The sequence below is a fragment of the Myodes glareolus genome, chromosome 9, assembly GCF_982192425.1.
Source record: "Myodes glareolus chromosome 9, mMyoGla1.1, whole genome shotgun sequence".
In the NCBI taxonomy this organism is placed as follows: Eukaryota; Metazoa; Chordata; class Mammalia; order Rodentia; family Cricetidae; genus Myodes; species Myodes glareolus.
The window spans coordinates 97,843,613-97,856,245 of record NC_142034.1 but is presented as its reverse complement, the minus strand read 5'-3'; positions in this window follow the sequence as shown (position 1 = coordinate 97,856,245).

Below are 12,633 nucleotides of genomic sequence, written 5' to 3'. Positions count from 1 at the left end.
TGAGGTGCTTATCTGCAGAGAATCATAACTTCCCTCTCTGCTCCTGGAGTTGGATGAGAAAGTTTGAGTGCCCATGATTATTCCTTGATCTCTGCTGGGGTCAGGTGACAGTCCCTACTGGGGACAGATGAAGGTTGAGTGCACGTGATCAGTCCTTGACCCCTACTGGGGTCAGGTGAGAGTCCCTCCTTGGGTCAGGTGACAGTTCCTTCGCAGCCCCCTCCCCATTTGGTACCATGGTATAAAAGCTAGCCCCAGCAGAACAATAAACAAGCTGCTGTTTCACCTCAACCTCATGCTCTATGGATTTCATTCAACCTGGACACCCTCCGCCGAGACTCGTGGTTCCAGACTGTGCTGGCGCGGTACAAAGGTGATCTTCAAGATCATGACTTTGTAGGTAAGACGAAGCTGGGAGCCCAAATAAAACCGTCAGCCATAATTTAAAAGTCACAAAGAATTCAAAGTAATAAAGACTTGGGAGCTGACTCACTGAGTAAAGCACTAGCTGTGCAAACATGTGGATCTGAGTTTGGATCCTCGACATTCATGTAAGAAGTCAGGCGCAATGGTGTACTTCTTAACTCCAGCCCTTAGGGGGTGAGCAGATCCTGAGATCTCACTGGCCAGCTAGCCAGCCAAACCAAAATAGCAAGTCCAGGGTCAACGAGAGACACTGCCTCTAAAATTAAAGTGGAGAAGTAATCAAGGAAGACACCCGAGCTCTACCTCTGGCCTCACGCATACCCACATGGTAGAAAGAGGGGACTTACTTTTGCAAAGTATAATGGTAATACACACATACACACACACACACACACACACGTTAATGAAATGGTATTTTATTTTATTTTTAAAAAATATTTTTTAATATTTATTTATTTTATTATGTATACAATATTCTTTCTGTGTGTATGCCTGAAGGCCAGAAGAGGGAACCAGACCTCATTACAGATGGTTGTGAGCCACCATATGGTTGCTGGGAATTGAACTCAGGACCTTTGGAAGAACAGGCAATGCTCTTAACCGCTGAGTCATCTCTCCAGCCCATGAAATGGTATTTTAAATAATTCAAAAAAGGGTCTGGAATCATAGTTCAGCAGTAAGAATACATGTTGCTCTTACAGAGGACCCTAGTTTGGTTCCCAGCATCCACAGTGGGTGACTTGCAACTGCCTGTTATTTCTAGCTCCTAGGGATATGATGTGTCTTCAGATCACTACAGGCAGTTGCACTCACACTCACAGCCCCATCCAGACATGCAATCCCCAAAGAAAATCACACAGAGATCTCCATAAGTTATAAAACTGATTGGCCCATTAGCTCAGGCTTCTTATTAGCTCTTATCAGTTATATTAACCCATTATTCTTATCTATGTTAGCCACATGGCTCAGTACCTTTTTCAGTGGGGCAGAGAAAACAAGATATTTCATGACAAACATAATATGTATCCACAAACCCAGCCTTACAGAAAGTACCAGAAGGAAAACCTCAAGCCAAGGAAGCTAACTACACCCACAAAAACACAGACATCTGATAACCCCCCATCAGCATAACCCAAAGAAAGGAAACACACAAACACTACCATCAAAAAATAACCAGAGTTAACAACAACTGGTCATTAATATCGTTTAATATCAATGGACTTAATTCACCTATAAAAAGACTCAGGCTAAGAGAATGGATACAAAAACAGGATCCAGCCTTCTGCTGTTTACAAAATCACACCTCAACCTCAAAGACAGACACTACCTCAGAGTAAAGGATTGGGAAAAGGTTTTCCAATCAAATGGCCCTAAGAAACAAGTGGGTGTGACTATCCTAATATATAACAAAATTGATTTCAAACTAAAATCAGTCAGAAGAGATGGAGAAGGACACTTTATACTCATAACAGGAACAATTCATCAAGATGAAGTCTCAATCCTGAATATTTATGCATCTAATACAAGAGCACCTACATATGTAAAAGAAACCTTACTAAAACTTAAATCACACATGAAACCCCCACACACTAATATTAGGAGACTTTAACACTCCTCTCTTGCCATGTACGGGCCAACCAGACGGCAACTTAACAGAGAAATAAGAGAACTAACAAATGTAATGAATCAAATGGACTTAACAGACATCTATAGAACATTCCACCCAAACACAAAAGACTATACCTTCTTCTCAGCACCTCATAGAACCTTCTCTAAAGTTGATCACATACTCAGTAACAAAGCAAACATCCACAGAAACAAAAAAATGGAGTAACCCCCTGTGTCTTATCAAATCGCCATGGATTAAAGTTAGAATTTAACAACAATACTACTCCCAGAAAGCCTACAAACTCATGGAAACTGAACAGTCAACTACTGAACCACCCCCTGGGTTATGGAAGAAATAAAGTAAGAAATTAAAGTCTTCCTTGAATTCAATGAAAATGAAGGCACAACATATCCAAACCTATGGGACACTATGAAAGCAGTGCTAAGAGGAAAGTTCATAGCACTAAGTGGCCACATGAAGAAAACAGAGAAAACTCACATTAGTAACTTAACAGCACACCTGACAGCTCTGGAAAAAAATGAAGCAGACTCACCCAAGAGGAATAGAAGACAGGAAATAATCAAATTGAGGACTGAAATCCACAAAATAGAAACACAGAAAACAATACAAAGACTCAATGAAATAAAGAACTGGTTCTTTGAGAAAATCAACAAGATCGACAAACCCTTATTCAAACTAATCAAAAGGTGGAGAGACAACATCCAAATTAAAAAAATCAGAAATGAAAAGGAGGACATAAGAACAGACACTGAGGAAATTCAGAGAATCATTAGGTCTTACTACAAAAACCTGTACTCCACAAAATTGGAAAATGTAAAAGAAATGGACAATTTTTTAGATAGATACCATATAACAAAATTAAATCAAGACCAGGTGAGCAATTTAAATAGATCTAGAAGGCACAAGAAAATAGAAACTGTCATCAAAAACATCCCAACCAAAAGAAGCCCAGGGCCAGATGGTTTTAGTGCAGAATTGTACCAGAACTTTCAAGAAGAGCTAATACCTATACTCCTCAAAGCGTTTCACATAATAGAAACAGAAGTGTCATTGCCAAACTCTTTTTTTAATGACACAGAGACTAATTACTAATTATGAAAGCTCACCCTGTAGCTTACACTTGTTCCACTAGCTCTTTTTTTAAAGTTTTATTTATTTTTTGTATATGATGTTCTACCTGTATGTACACCTGCAGGCCAGAAGATCTCATTTTAGATGGTTATGAGCCACCATGTGTGTGCTGGGAATTGAACTCAGGACCTCTGGAAGAGAAGCTGATGTTCTTAACTGCAGAACCATCTCTCTAATCCCACCAAACTCTTTTTATGAAGCCACCCTGATACTAAAGCTGCAGAAAAACTCAACCAAGAAAGAGAATTACAGACCAATCTTACTCAAGAACATGAATGCAAAAATTATCAATAAAATGCTGGCAAACCGAATTCAAGAACACATCAAAAAAATCATCCATCATAATCAAGTAGGCTTCATCCCAGAGATGCAGGGCTGGTTCAACACACGAAAATCTATCAATGTAATCCATCATATAAGTAAACTGAAAGAAAAAAGCATAATCATTTCATTAGATGCTGAAAAGCATTTGACAAAATTCAACACTCCTTCAGGATAAAGGTCTTGGAGAGATTAGGGATACAAGGATCATATCCAACAGCTTAACATCAAATTAAATGGAGAGAAACTCAAAGCTATTCCACTAAAACCAGGAATAAGACAAGGCTTTCCATTCTCTCCATATCTCTTCAACATAGTTCTTGAAGTTTTAGCAATAGCAATAAGAGAACATAAGGAGATTAAGGGGATTCAAATTGGAAAGGAATAAGTCAAACTTTTGTTATTTGCAGATGATAAGATAGTGTACATAAGTGACCCCCAAAACTCAACCAGAGAACTCCTATGGCTGAAAAATACCTTCAGTGATGTGGCAGGATACAAGATAAACTCAAAAAAATCAGTAGTCCTCCTATACACAAAGGATAAAGAAGCCAAGAGGGAAATCAGAGAGACATCACCTTTCACAATAATCACAAATAACATAAAATATCTTGGGGTAACATTAACCAAGAAAGTGAAAGACCTATTTGACAAGAACTTTAAGTCTTTGAAGAAAGAATTGAAGAAGATACCAGAAAATGGAAAGATCTCCCACACTCTTGGATAGGAAGGATCAACATAGTAAAAATGGCAATCCTACCAAAAAGCAATCTATAGATTCAACGTAATCCCCATCAAAATCCCAACACAATTTTTCACAGACCTTGAAAGAACAATAATCAACTTCATATGAAGAAACAAAAAACCCAGGATAGCCAAAACAATCCTGTACAATAAAGGAACTTCCAGGGGCATTACCATCCCTGACATCAAGCTCTATTACAAAGCTACAGTAATGAAAACAGCTTGGTATTGGCATAAAAATAGAGACATTGACCAATGGAATTGAATTGAAGACATGGATATTAATCCACACACCTATGAGCACCTGATTTTTAACAAAGAAGCTAAAGTTATACAATGGAAAAAAAGCATCTTCAACAAATGGTGATGGCTTAATTGGATGTCAACATGTAGAAGAATGAAAATAGATCCACATCTATCGCCATTCACAAAACTCAAGTCCAAATGGACTAAAGACCTCAATATAAATCTGACCACACTGAACCTGATAGAAGAGAAAGTGGGAGGTAGCCGTAAATGCATGGGTACAGGAGACCACTTCCTAAATATAACCCCGGTAGCACAGACAATAAGAGCAACAATAAATAAATGTGACCTCCTGAAACTGAGAAGCTTCTGTAAAGCAAAGAATACAGTCAATAAGATAAAAAGGCAGCCTAATGCATGGGAAAAGATCTTCACCAACCCCACATCAGACATGGGACTGATCTCTAAAATATATAAAGAACTCAAGAAATTAGTCATTAAAATTCTAAATAATCCAATTAAAAACTGGAGTACTGAACTAAACAGAGAATTCTCAACAGAAGAATTTCAAGTGGCAAAAAAAAGATACTTAAGGACATGTTCAACTTCCTTAGTTATCAGGGAAATGCAAATCAAAACAACTCTGAGACACCATCTTACATCTGTCAGAATGGCTAAGATCAAAAACACTAATAATAGCTTACGCTGGAGAGGATGTGGAGTAAAGGGAACACGTATCCATTGCTGGTGGGAATGTATGAGTGAGGTTGGATATTTATTTAGTGGTTATGGAAGGGAGGGAAGAAGTAGAGAAGAGAAGAGAAGAGAGAGAGAGAGAGAGAGAGAGAGAGAGAGAGAGAGAGAGAGAGGAAAGAAGGGAGAGAAGGATGCTGCCTCTCCGAGAGGGAGACAGAAAAGAGAGAGAACGCAGGCTGGAAGCTGAAGATCAGCCTGTCTCAGCAGATGGGGGAGGAAATGGGCATGGCTAGTCTCTTAAAGAGACAGAACAATCATTACATTCCCATCTCTTTTTTATAATAAAAAGGCAGAAGGTTAGGCACCACAGGTTAAAGGAATTGGGGCGGCAGATTCTCAAGATTTCTTCCTGCTTATTTGTGGGCGTTGTCTTTGAGGGGAACCTGAGAAAGCTGGGTGCTGGTCAAATCCTGGCATAGCTGGTCTCTTTGCTCCTGTTTGGTGTTTGTGGTATGGAAATGTGGTATGGTGTCTCTTACACCTGTTTAAGGTATTAGCAAAACAGAGGACAAAGCTAAGGAAAAAAATTTTAGGAGCAGGGAATTGACGGGGGTGTATCTGACCTGTTTAAGTTGGATCTTTCAATTTGGCTCCCTGGAAATCACAAGAATTCTTTGGGTTTGTGAAAACAGAAGTTTAAGACATACACATTGTATAAACAGTAGCATATTTATGTCAGAATGACTGTGACAGATATTTTTGCACAATGAAAAGTATTTTTAAGACTATGGAAGGTAGCATGAGAGAGAAGTGTGATAACTTGTATTTGTCCTCACTTTATAACTTGCAGGTCTTGTATTTGTATTGAAAGACCCCCCGGAGTTGGGAGACTCTCCCTCAAGTCTCAGGATAACACGACCCCCCAAGAACTCATGAGAGACCATCCTTGCTGTAATCACATGAGGTTTATTGACAGGAACCAGCACGCTGGGGCCGAGACTCATAACCCACACAGGGGTAGAGGAGTTCGACCCCGAGTAGCTGGGAGAAGGGGTATTTAAGGGAAGAAACCACAACCCAAAGGGGGTAGAGAGGGCATCACTGGAAGATTCCGAAAATACCAGTGATAATCACAAGGGGGTAACTCCCCGTTTCTCAAGATTGTTCTCAAGATTATAATCTAACTTTGTGCTCATACAGTTCCTGGAACAAAGTCACTGAACTGGCTAACCTAGATTTTTGGCTGTACTCTTCCTGATAGAGGGTCTGGAATTATCCTGGTCTTTCGGTATTTTACTGAAATTTGTTTGGTGAGATTGTCCTTTTAAACTTACAAAACCTCTCAGCTGTCAAACTGCATCAGAAATCTTTGAGAAGGATAAAATTTTACTTGAGTTATTGATTAAAAAAAAAAAGACAGAGAACTTACTTGGTTGGTACCCAGAGCTACTCCTCAGGGTCCTCCATGGTCACTGAGGGTCGTATTTGTCTTCTGCTGTTTAGCGAGGGGCCTGCCAGGCTCCAGAAGATCCTGTGGGCTAAGAAATCTGTAGGAAAACAAGCCTACCTTGACCTGAGCATCTAGGCTGTTGATTCCAGCGATTTTGTCCATGTCTGGAGATCTTCAGTTTAGATGAAAGGCAGTTTTTCACAGTGGTCAGCACTTAGCCGTTGAAGTGAATTATGGGTGGATGTTGTTCTGTGCCCATTTGTCTTCTGTCTTCTTTGGAGGAAGTATAGTGCTGCTGCTAGGAGCCAACCTGTCTCTTTTTGTTATGAAAAGTTTTTTTAATAATTAAATATTTAAATGCCATATTCCCCAGATCTCTGAGCAGTTGAGGGCTGTTTATCAGGTATAACTGAAATGGATTTGCTGTGAGTCCCTGGCGGCTTGCTGCGGGGTTGAGACCACGCAGTAGGTCCCCAAACGAAAGTGGCTAGTCCCCGGCAAGTGGTGTGGGCAGGCAGCAGGTGGGAGGCACAGAGCTAGGCATACCATACAGAATGAAAATGGACATTTATTAGGTGAGTTGTGGAGGGGAAGGGAAAAGGGGAGAAAAGGAGAGGAAAGAGACAGAGACAGAGACAGAGACAGAGAAGGGGAGAGAGGCAGAAGCTGCCTCTTCAAGAGAGGTACCAGAAGAGGGGGGGGCTGAGGCTGCAAGCAGGAAGGGAGTAGGTGTGGCTTGTCTCTTAAAGAGACAGAGCATTACAGTAGAGAACCTCTCAATATATTTTAAATGAGGGTTGGATTAAATATAAAGTATTTTTGTAAGAGACTTAAAAGTACATACCAGTTTAAAACATGAGATTTACTGTTTTTGTAGTCTGAAATAAGATGCAATATACAGACAATTATAACATTTAACAGTAAACATGGGTGCATTTAAGTTACATGTATGAACATACACACAAAGTGAACACAAATTGGGCAAAGTGGATGCTCTTCGTGGGCCCTACCAAAGGCATGCCACTGCACAAAACACACATGCAACAGAGTCAGCAAGAGGAAAAAACATGAGTAAACTGGGGAACAAGGCAGGATATACTTCAGTAAAGATGGGAGAACTTGGTCACCTGACCTGGCTCTCAGTTAAGATGGAGGTAAGGTCACCCATGTAACAGAGTTAACACTGGGAAACCAGGCAGGGAATACCTCAGTAAAGATGGCAGAACTTGGCCACCTGACCTGTTTCTTACCCAAGATAATGGCGAAGTCACCTGACCCCAGTCAAAATGGCAGCAGTCACATGTTGTATGGAAAAGCCACGATTTTTGAGCTGCAGGGATTTTAAGCTTAATAAGACAGACCTAGAGACATGATCCGCCCTGTGGCTGAGCTGTCATGCCACAAGCCACAGAGGGGAGCAAAAGGCTGGAATTTAAAAAAAAAAAAAAAAGAGAGAGAGAGCGACAAAACAATCATTACAATAGTTGTTTTAATTTTATAAATAAAATGATAAACAAGCTCCCAAAGGAAAATGCTAAAAGTTGATACTAATTGTGAGATAAACAACAAAGTGGTTTGCATTTTGCTGGTACTGATAATTCTCGCCAAGAAAATCTAGATGTCAGAAGTACCGTGTAACAGATGTGGCCCCCGGTATGGTGTGAAGGACACTTGCTGTGAGCAGGAGATGTGTACATTCACTTGGACAGCCTTCTTCCTCTGGGCTTGTCACCACGCCAGAATTTAACAAGGGTGAGAACAGTGCTCAATGTTGGCAGAGATACGCTCAGAAAAATGCAGCTATTTATCGCCTAAGGTGATTTTCTTATTTTGAGTCAGGATTTGGCTTTGTAGACCAGGCTAGCCTGAAACTTTCAATCCTCCTTAGTCTCCTGAGTGCTGGCATTACAGGCCTGGGCTGCCCCACTGTGGGGACACACACAGACACAGACGTGAGCTATTTCACCTTGTCTGAAGGTTAGAGAGTTTGAGATTAGTTTTGCTCTTTCAAAGTTATTAGAAACAGGTGTGGCTACAAAACAAAACATCCTGACCCAGGGTGTGGTTAGTAGGTATTTTGGACGTGAAGAGAGCCCGTAGAGGGTGAGAGGTAAGACGGCCTACAGAGGCTCCACCCTGACCAAAGGTCAGAGAATTCAAGCAAACTTCTGTTCTTTCTTTTGAAACAGGAGGTTTTACTTTGGGAATGGATGCCTGCAGGATACTTGGTCTAGGGATGGGTTGACTGCCCCAAACATCAAACACTTTACTTTGAAATTAATAGCTTGATGTCTGAGTATTGGAGCAAATAACTCTTCTGGTTGTCTTTTGCATCAAAAGCAGTCTTTTGCCTTCTCCCTCCCCCATCCTTTTGTATTGGGGTATAAAAGGGTATAAGTGTATAAAAAATAAACGCGGGCAAACTGAGAACCCGAAATTCAGCATTCAGTATTGACTGAGTTGCCCTCCAGGTACTATCCCACATCTCTGCATTTCTTTCTTATCTCTGTTCTTTCTACTAATTCTCAGGCTTCTACCCTGGAACGTTTGAACCCACTGCAGATAGGGTAGTGGCAAGAGTAACCCCAAAAAGGTGGCTCGTGACATATGACAGCTCAGTGTGGTGCCCCCAACACCCCACTGACTTTAATTGTAGGAATATGACTCAGTCTCTGATAAGCTGAACATCCCAGAAGTTGATTTTTTTTTTCAGAAAATTGGCTTTTAGCAAATGAGTCCTTATGCAAAATTGTCATTAGGCAAATTCATCATTTAGCCAAGAGGTCATTTAGTGAATCGGCTTTCAATGACTTGCCCTCTGAAAGTTTGCTACAGTGAGCATTTTCTTGTGCTAAATGTCCATTTGATTTCCAAAATTAATATTCACTGGAGCATGGATCGGAAACATCTCAGGGACCCAGGAGCATCCAGGACAGACTTGTAATAATCAGACTACTAAAAATGGTCTTATTAAGGGGAAAAAAACAGGCTCAAAAATCCAGGGTGTTTTGGGCTTCCTGAAACAGAGCTATGAGGCTTGGTGCTGTGACAAAAGGTCTCAGGGTTCTGTTTGTTGTTAGGATGACCCACACAGCCTCTCAATGGGAAAAAATACATACTCTTTGGGTTTGGGGTGGTCAGTCATCATATTGCTATAAGCCATTACAACAGTATCCTACACTCCACTGGGGGTCCAGTCATGGGAGACCCCATGATCCAGCTATCTGACCTCACAACCCAAGGGCAACCTCACAACCCAAGGTGCCCAGGACAGTGCTTACTTTATTTTATCTTATTTTTGAGACAGGGTCTCACACAGCCAAGGTTGACCTCAAACCCTGTTGTAGTCAAAAGTGTCTTTGAACTCCTGATCCCAAGCCTCCACCTCCCAAGTGCTAGGATTACAGGTGTGTGTCAACACTCTGCTGAGTGAGCAACATTCCTAATTGCTACAGTTTTTGAGAAGGGTTCTTGCTGTGAAGCCTAGGCTGGCCTTGAACTTTAGATCCTTCCACCTCAGGCTCCCGAGTTCTGGAATTACAGGTATCTACCACTACACCCAGCTCCACTTTGAAATCCTTGATTCTTTATCAAAGCCCCTTGGTTTTTTGGTGGTTTTTTGTTTGTTTGTTTGTTTGTTTGTTTGTTTGTTTGTTTGTTTGTTTTTGCAAAGGACTTCCCAAAGTAATAGACCAGTTCTTTTCATTTCTAGGGCTTCAGTAGCCAAGTAACATACTGGGTGGCTTAAAGCAAGAGGTGCCTAGTGTCTTACAAACCTGGAAGGTGGAAGTCCCAAAGTTTCTGACAATGCTAGGCTCCCTCCATCTTTGCTTCTTCTAGCCTTTGATGCTACAGCAGTCCTCGGTGGTACCTGGCTTGTAGCCGCATCACTCTGAGCTCTAAAGCAATATGGCCGTTTTCTTCTGTGCCTTTGATTTTATGTGGCATTTTCCTCTCCTATAAGGAAAGCCACTGGTACCCAGGATATCCTCTAGCTTGTTTTCCTATTAAGCTGATTGTATCTACAGCCACTCTACTTCCAAAAAAATATTCACACTCCTAGGAACCAAGGGCTAGGAATTCCAACCTACCTTTGCAGAGGATACAATTCAATCCTTAATACTGACTCCACAGCAAACCAAAACATTATATAATTGGAGCTGACCCTGTAGTTCAGCTGGCAGAGTGCTTATTAACCATGCCTGAAGCCTGGGGTTCCATGTCCAGCACTGTTTAAAATGAGTGTGCTGGCCCACAACTGTAATCCTGGTACTTAGGAGGTGGAGACAGAAGGTTAAGGAGCTCAAGTTCATCCTCAGCTACAGGCAAGTTAGAGGCCAGCTTGGACTGTGTGAGACCCTGTCTCAAACCATCATATAATCCTTGTGTTTCTCTTTGCGTGTCCAGGGACTGAGATCATTACACCAAGCTTCCTATATGGATTACACCTGACCCAGCCGAGACTTTACTGCAGCACCTGTCTCCAAAGCTCCGGGGCTTCTTGGATGCTGGAAACAGCCCGAGGAAGGTTGAAACTTTATTTAACCTTAAATCCTATTATAGAGTCTGCATTTGGTGCAATTTATATTTGAACTATAAAATTCTTCTATAAGTTGAAACATGGCCTATAAAAGGTCGCTGCACCCTGAAGCAACATTCTAGAAAGAAATCAATTGGTCCTTTTTCTTACAGAAGCCATTAGCCAGAGGAGAGATAAAGGAAAAACTTCCCCATGCTGATTGAACTCCAAAACCAAAGCATAATTTCTAAAAGGCAATGGCTTCATACAGCTAAAATGCATTAGGCTATTATTAGATAATAGAGAGCCTTTAATATAGCTCGTGCACCTACTGCCTCCTACAATGAAGGGGCAGGAACACTCAGAATGCACCCAGACCTTGCTCCAGACATCAACATCTGGAATCAGCACTCTGCTTGACAGGAGGGGGCTTGGCCTTAAATTACACCTGAACGCATCACCCCTGTGAGATCCCTGGGTCCTCAAAAGTCCTTCGGTGAGCTGAATAATGGTTCAGTTGGTAAAGGGCTTGCCTTACAAGCATGAGGATTGGAATTTGATCCCCCAGACTCATCCGCACTTGTAGCACCAGTGCTAAGTTTGGGAGCAGGTAGATCCTGGGGCTCACTGGCCAGCAGTGGACTCCAGGCCAATGAGAAGCCCTGCCTCAAAAAACCAAGATGAACAGGAACAAAAGTGGAGGCACGCGTGTGTACACACACACAGGATCCCTCAGTGACTTGTCCCCCTTCATTCAGATCTAATTAAGATGCACAGCTTTTGTCACACTCCAGTATACGACGACTCTGTAGTCCATGGAGAGTCTTTTCTCAATCTGCTCTTATTTGTGGTATCAGGAAGGCTAGGCCAGAGACTTACTAATACCTGCGGAACACATCATGCAGTATTATCATGAGGACAGCTATTGCTCCTTTGTTCTGTAGCAACAGTGATTAATAAGAATGATGTGCATCTCTCTGCCTCCCATGTTTTGCATCACCAACTGCAGGCAGAAAGCTGATCGAAACAGCACAGGTAAGCCAGTGTCCCTGAGGCCACTTCTAAAGTCAGCCTTCCTCAGTCACCCAGACCCATCCTACTTGTGAGGCCTCAGAATCTCAGGTGACTGCAGTCAGGATTATGCAATGTAAGAAACACAGTAACAGTCCATCATGGTGGCACATGCCTGTAATCCTGGGCACTTTGGAGGCTGAGGCAGGAGTATCCTTGCAAGTTCAAGGCCAAAATAGCAACCTAGCCAGGTCTACGTAGCAAGACTGTAAAACAAACAAATAAGGCTAGTTAGATAACTCAGTGGGTACAGGCACTTGCCTAAGGTCTTGAGTTCAATCCACATAGTAGAACCAACTCCTGCAAGCTGTCCTTTGCCTTCCACTTACGTATGGTGAATCTCATACACACACACACACGTAATAAACGTAAAAAAAACGAAAAGACAAAATCCCACAG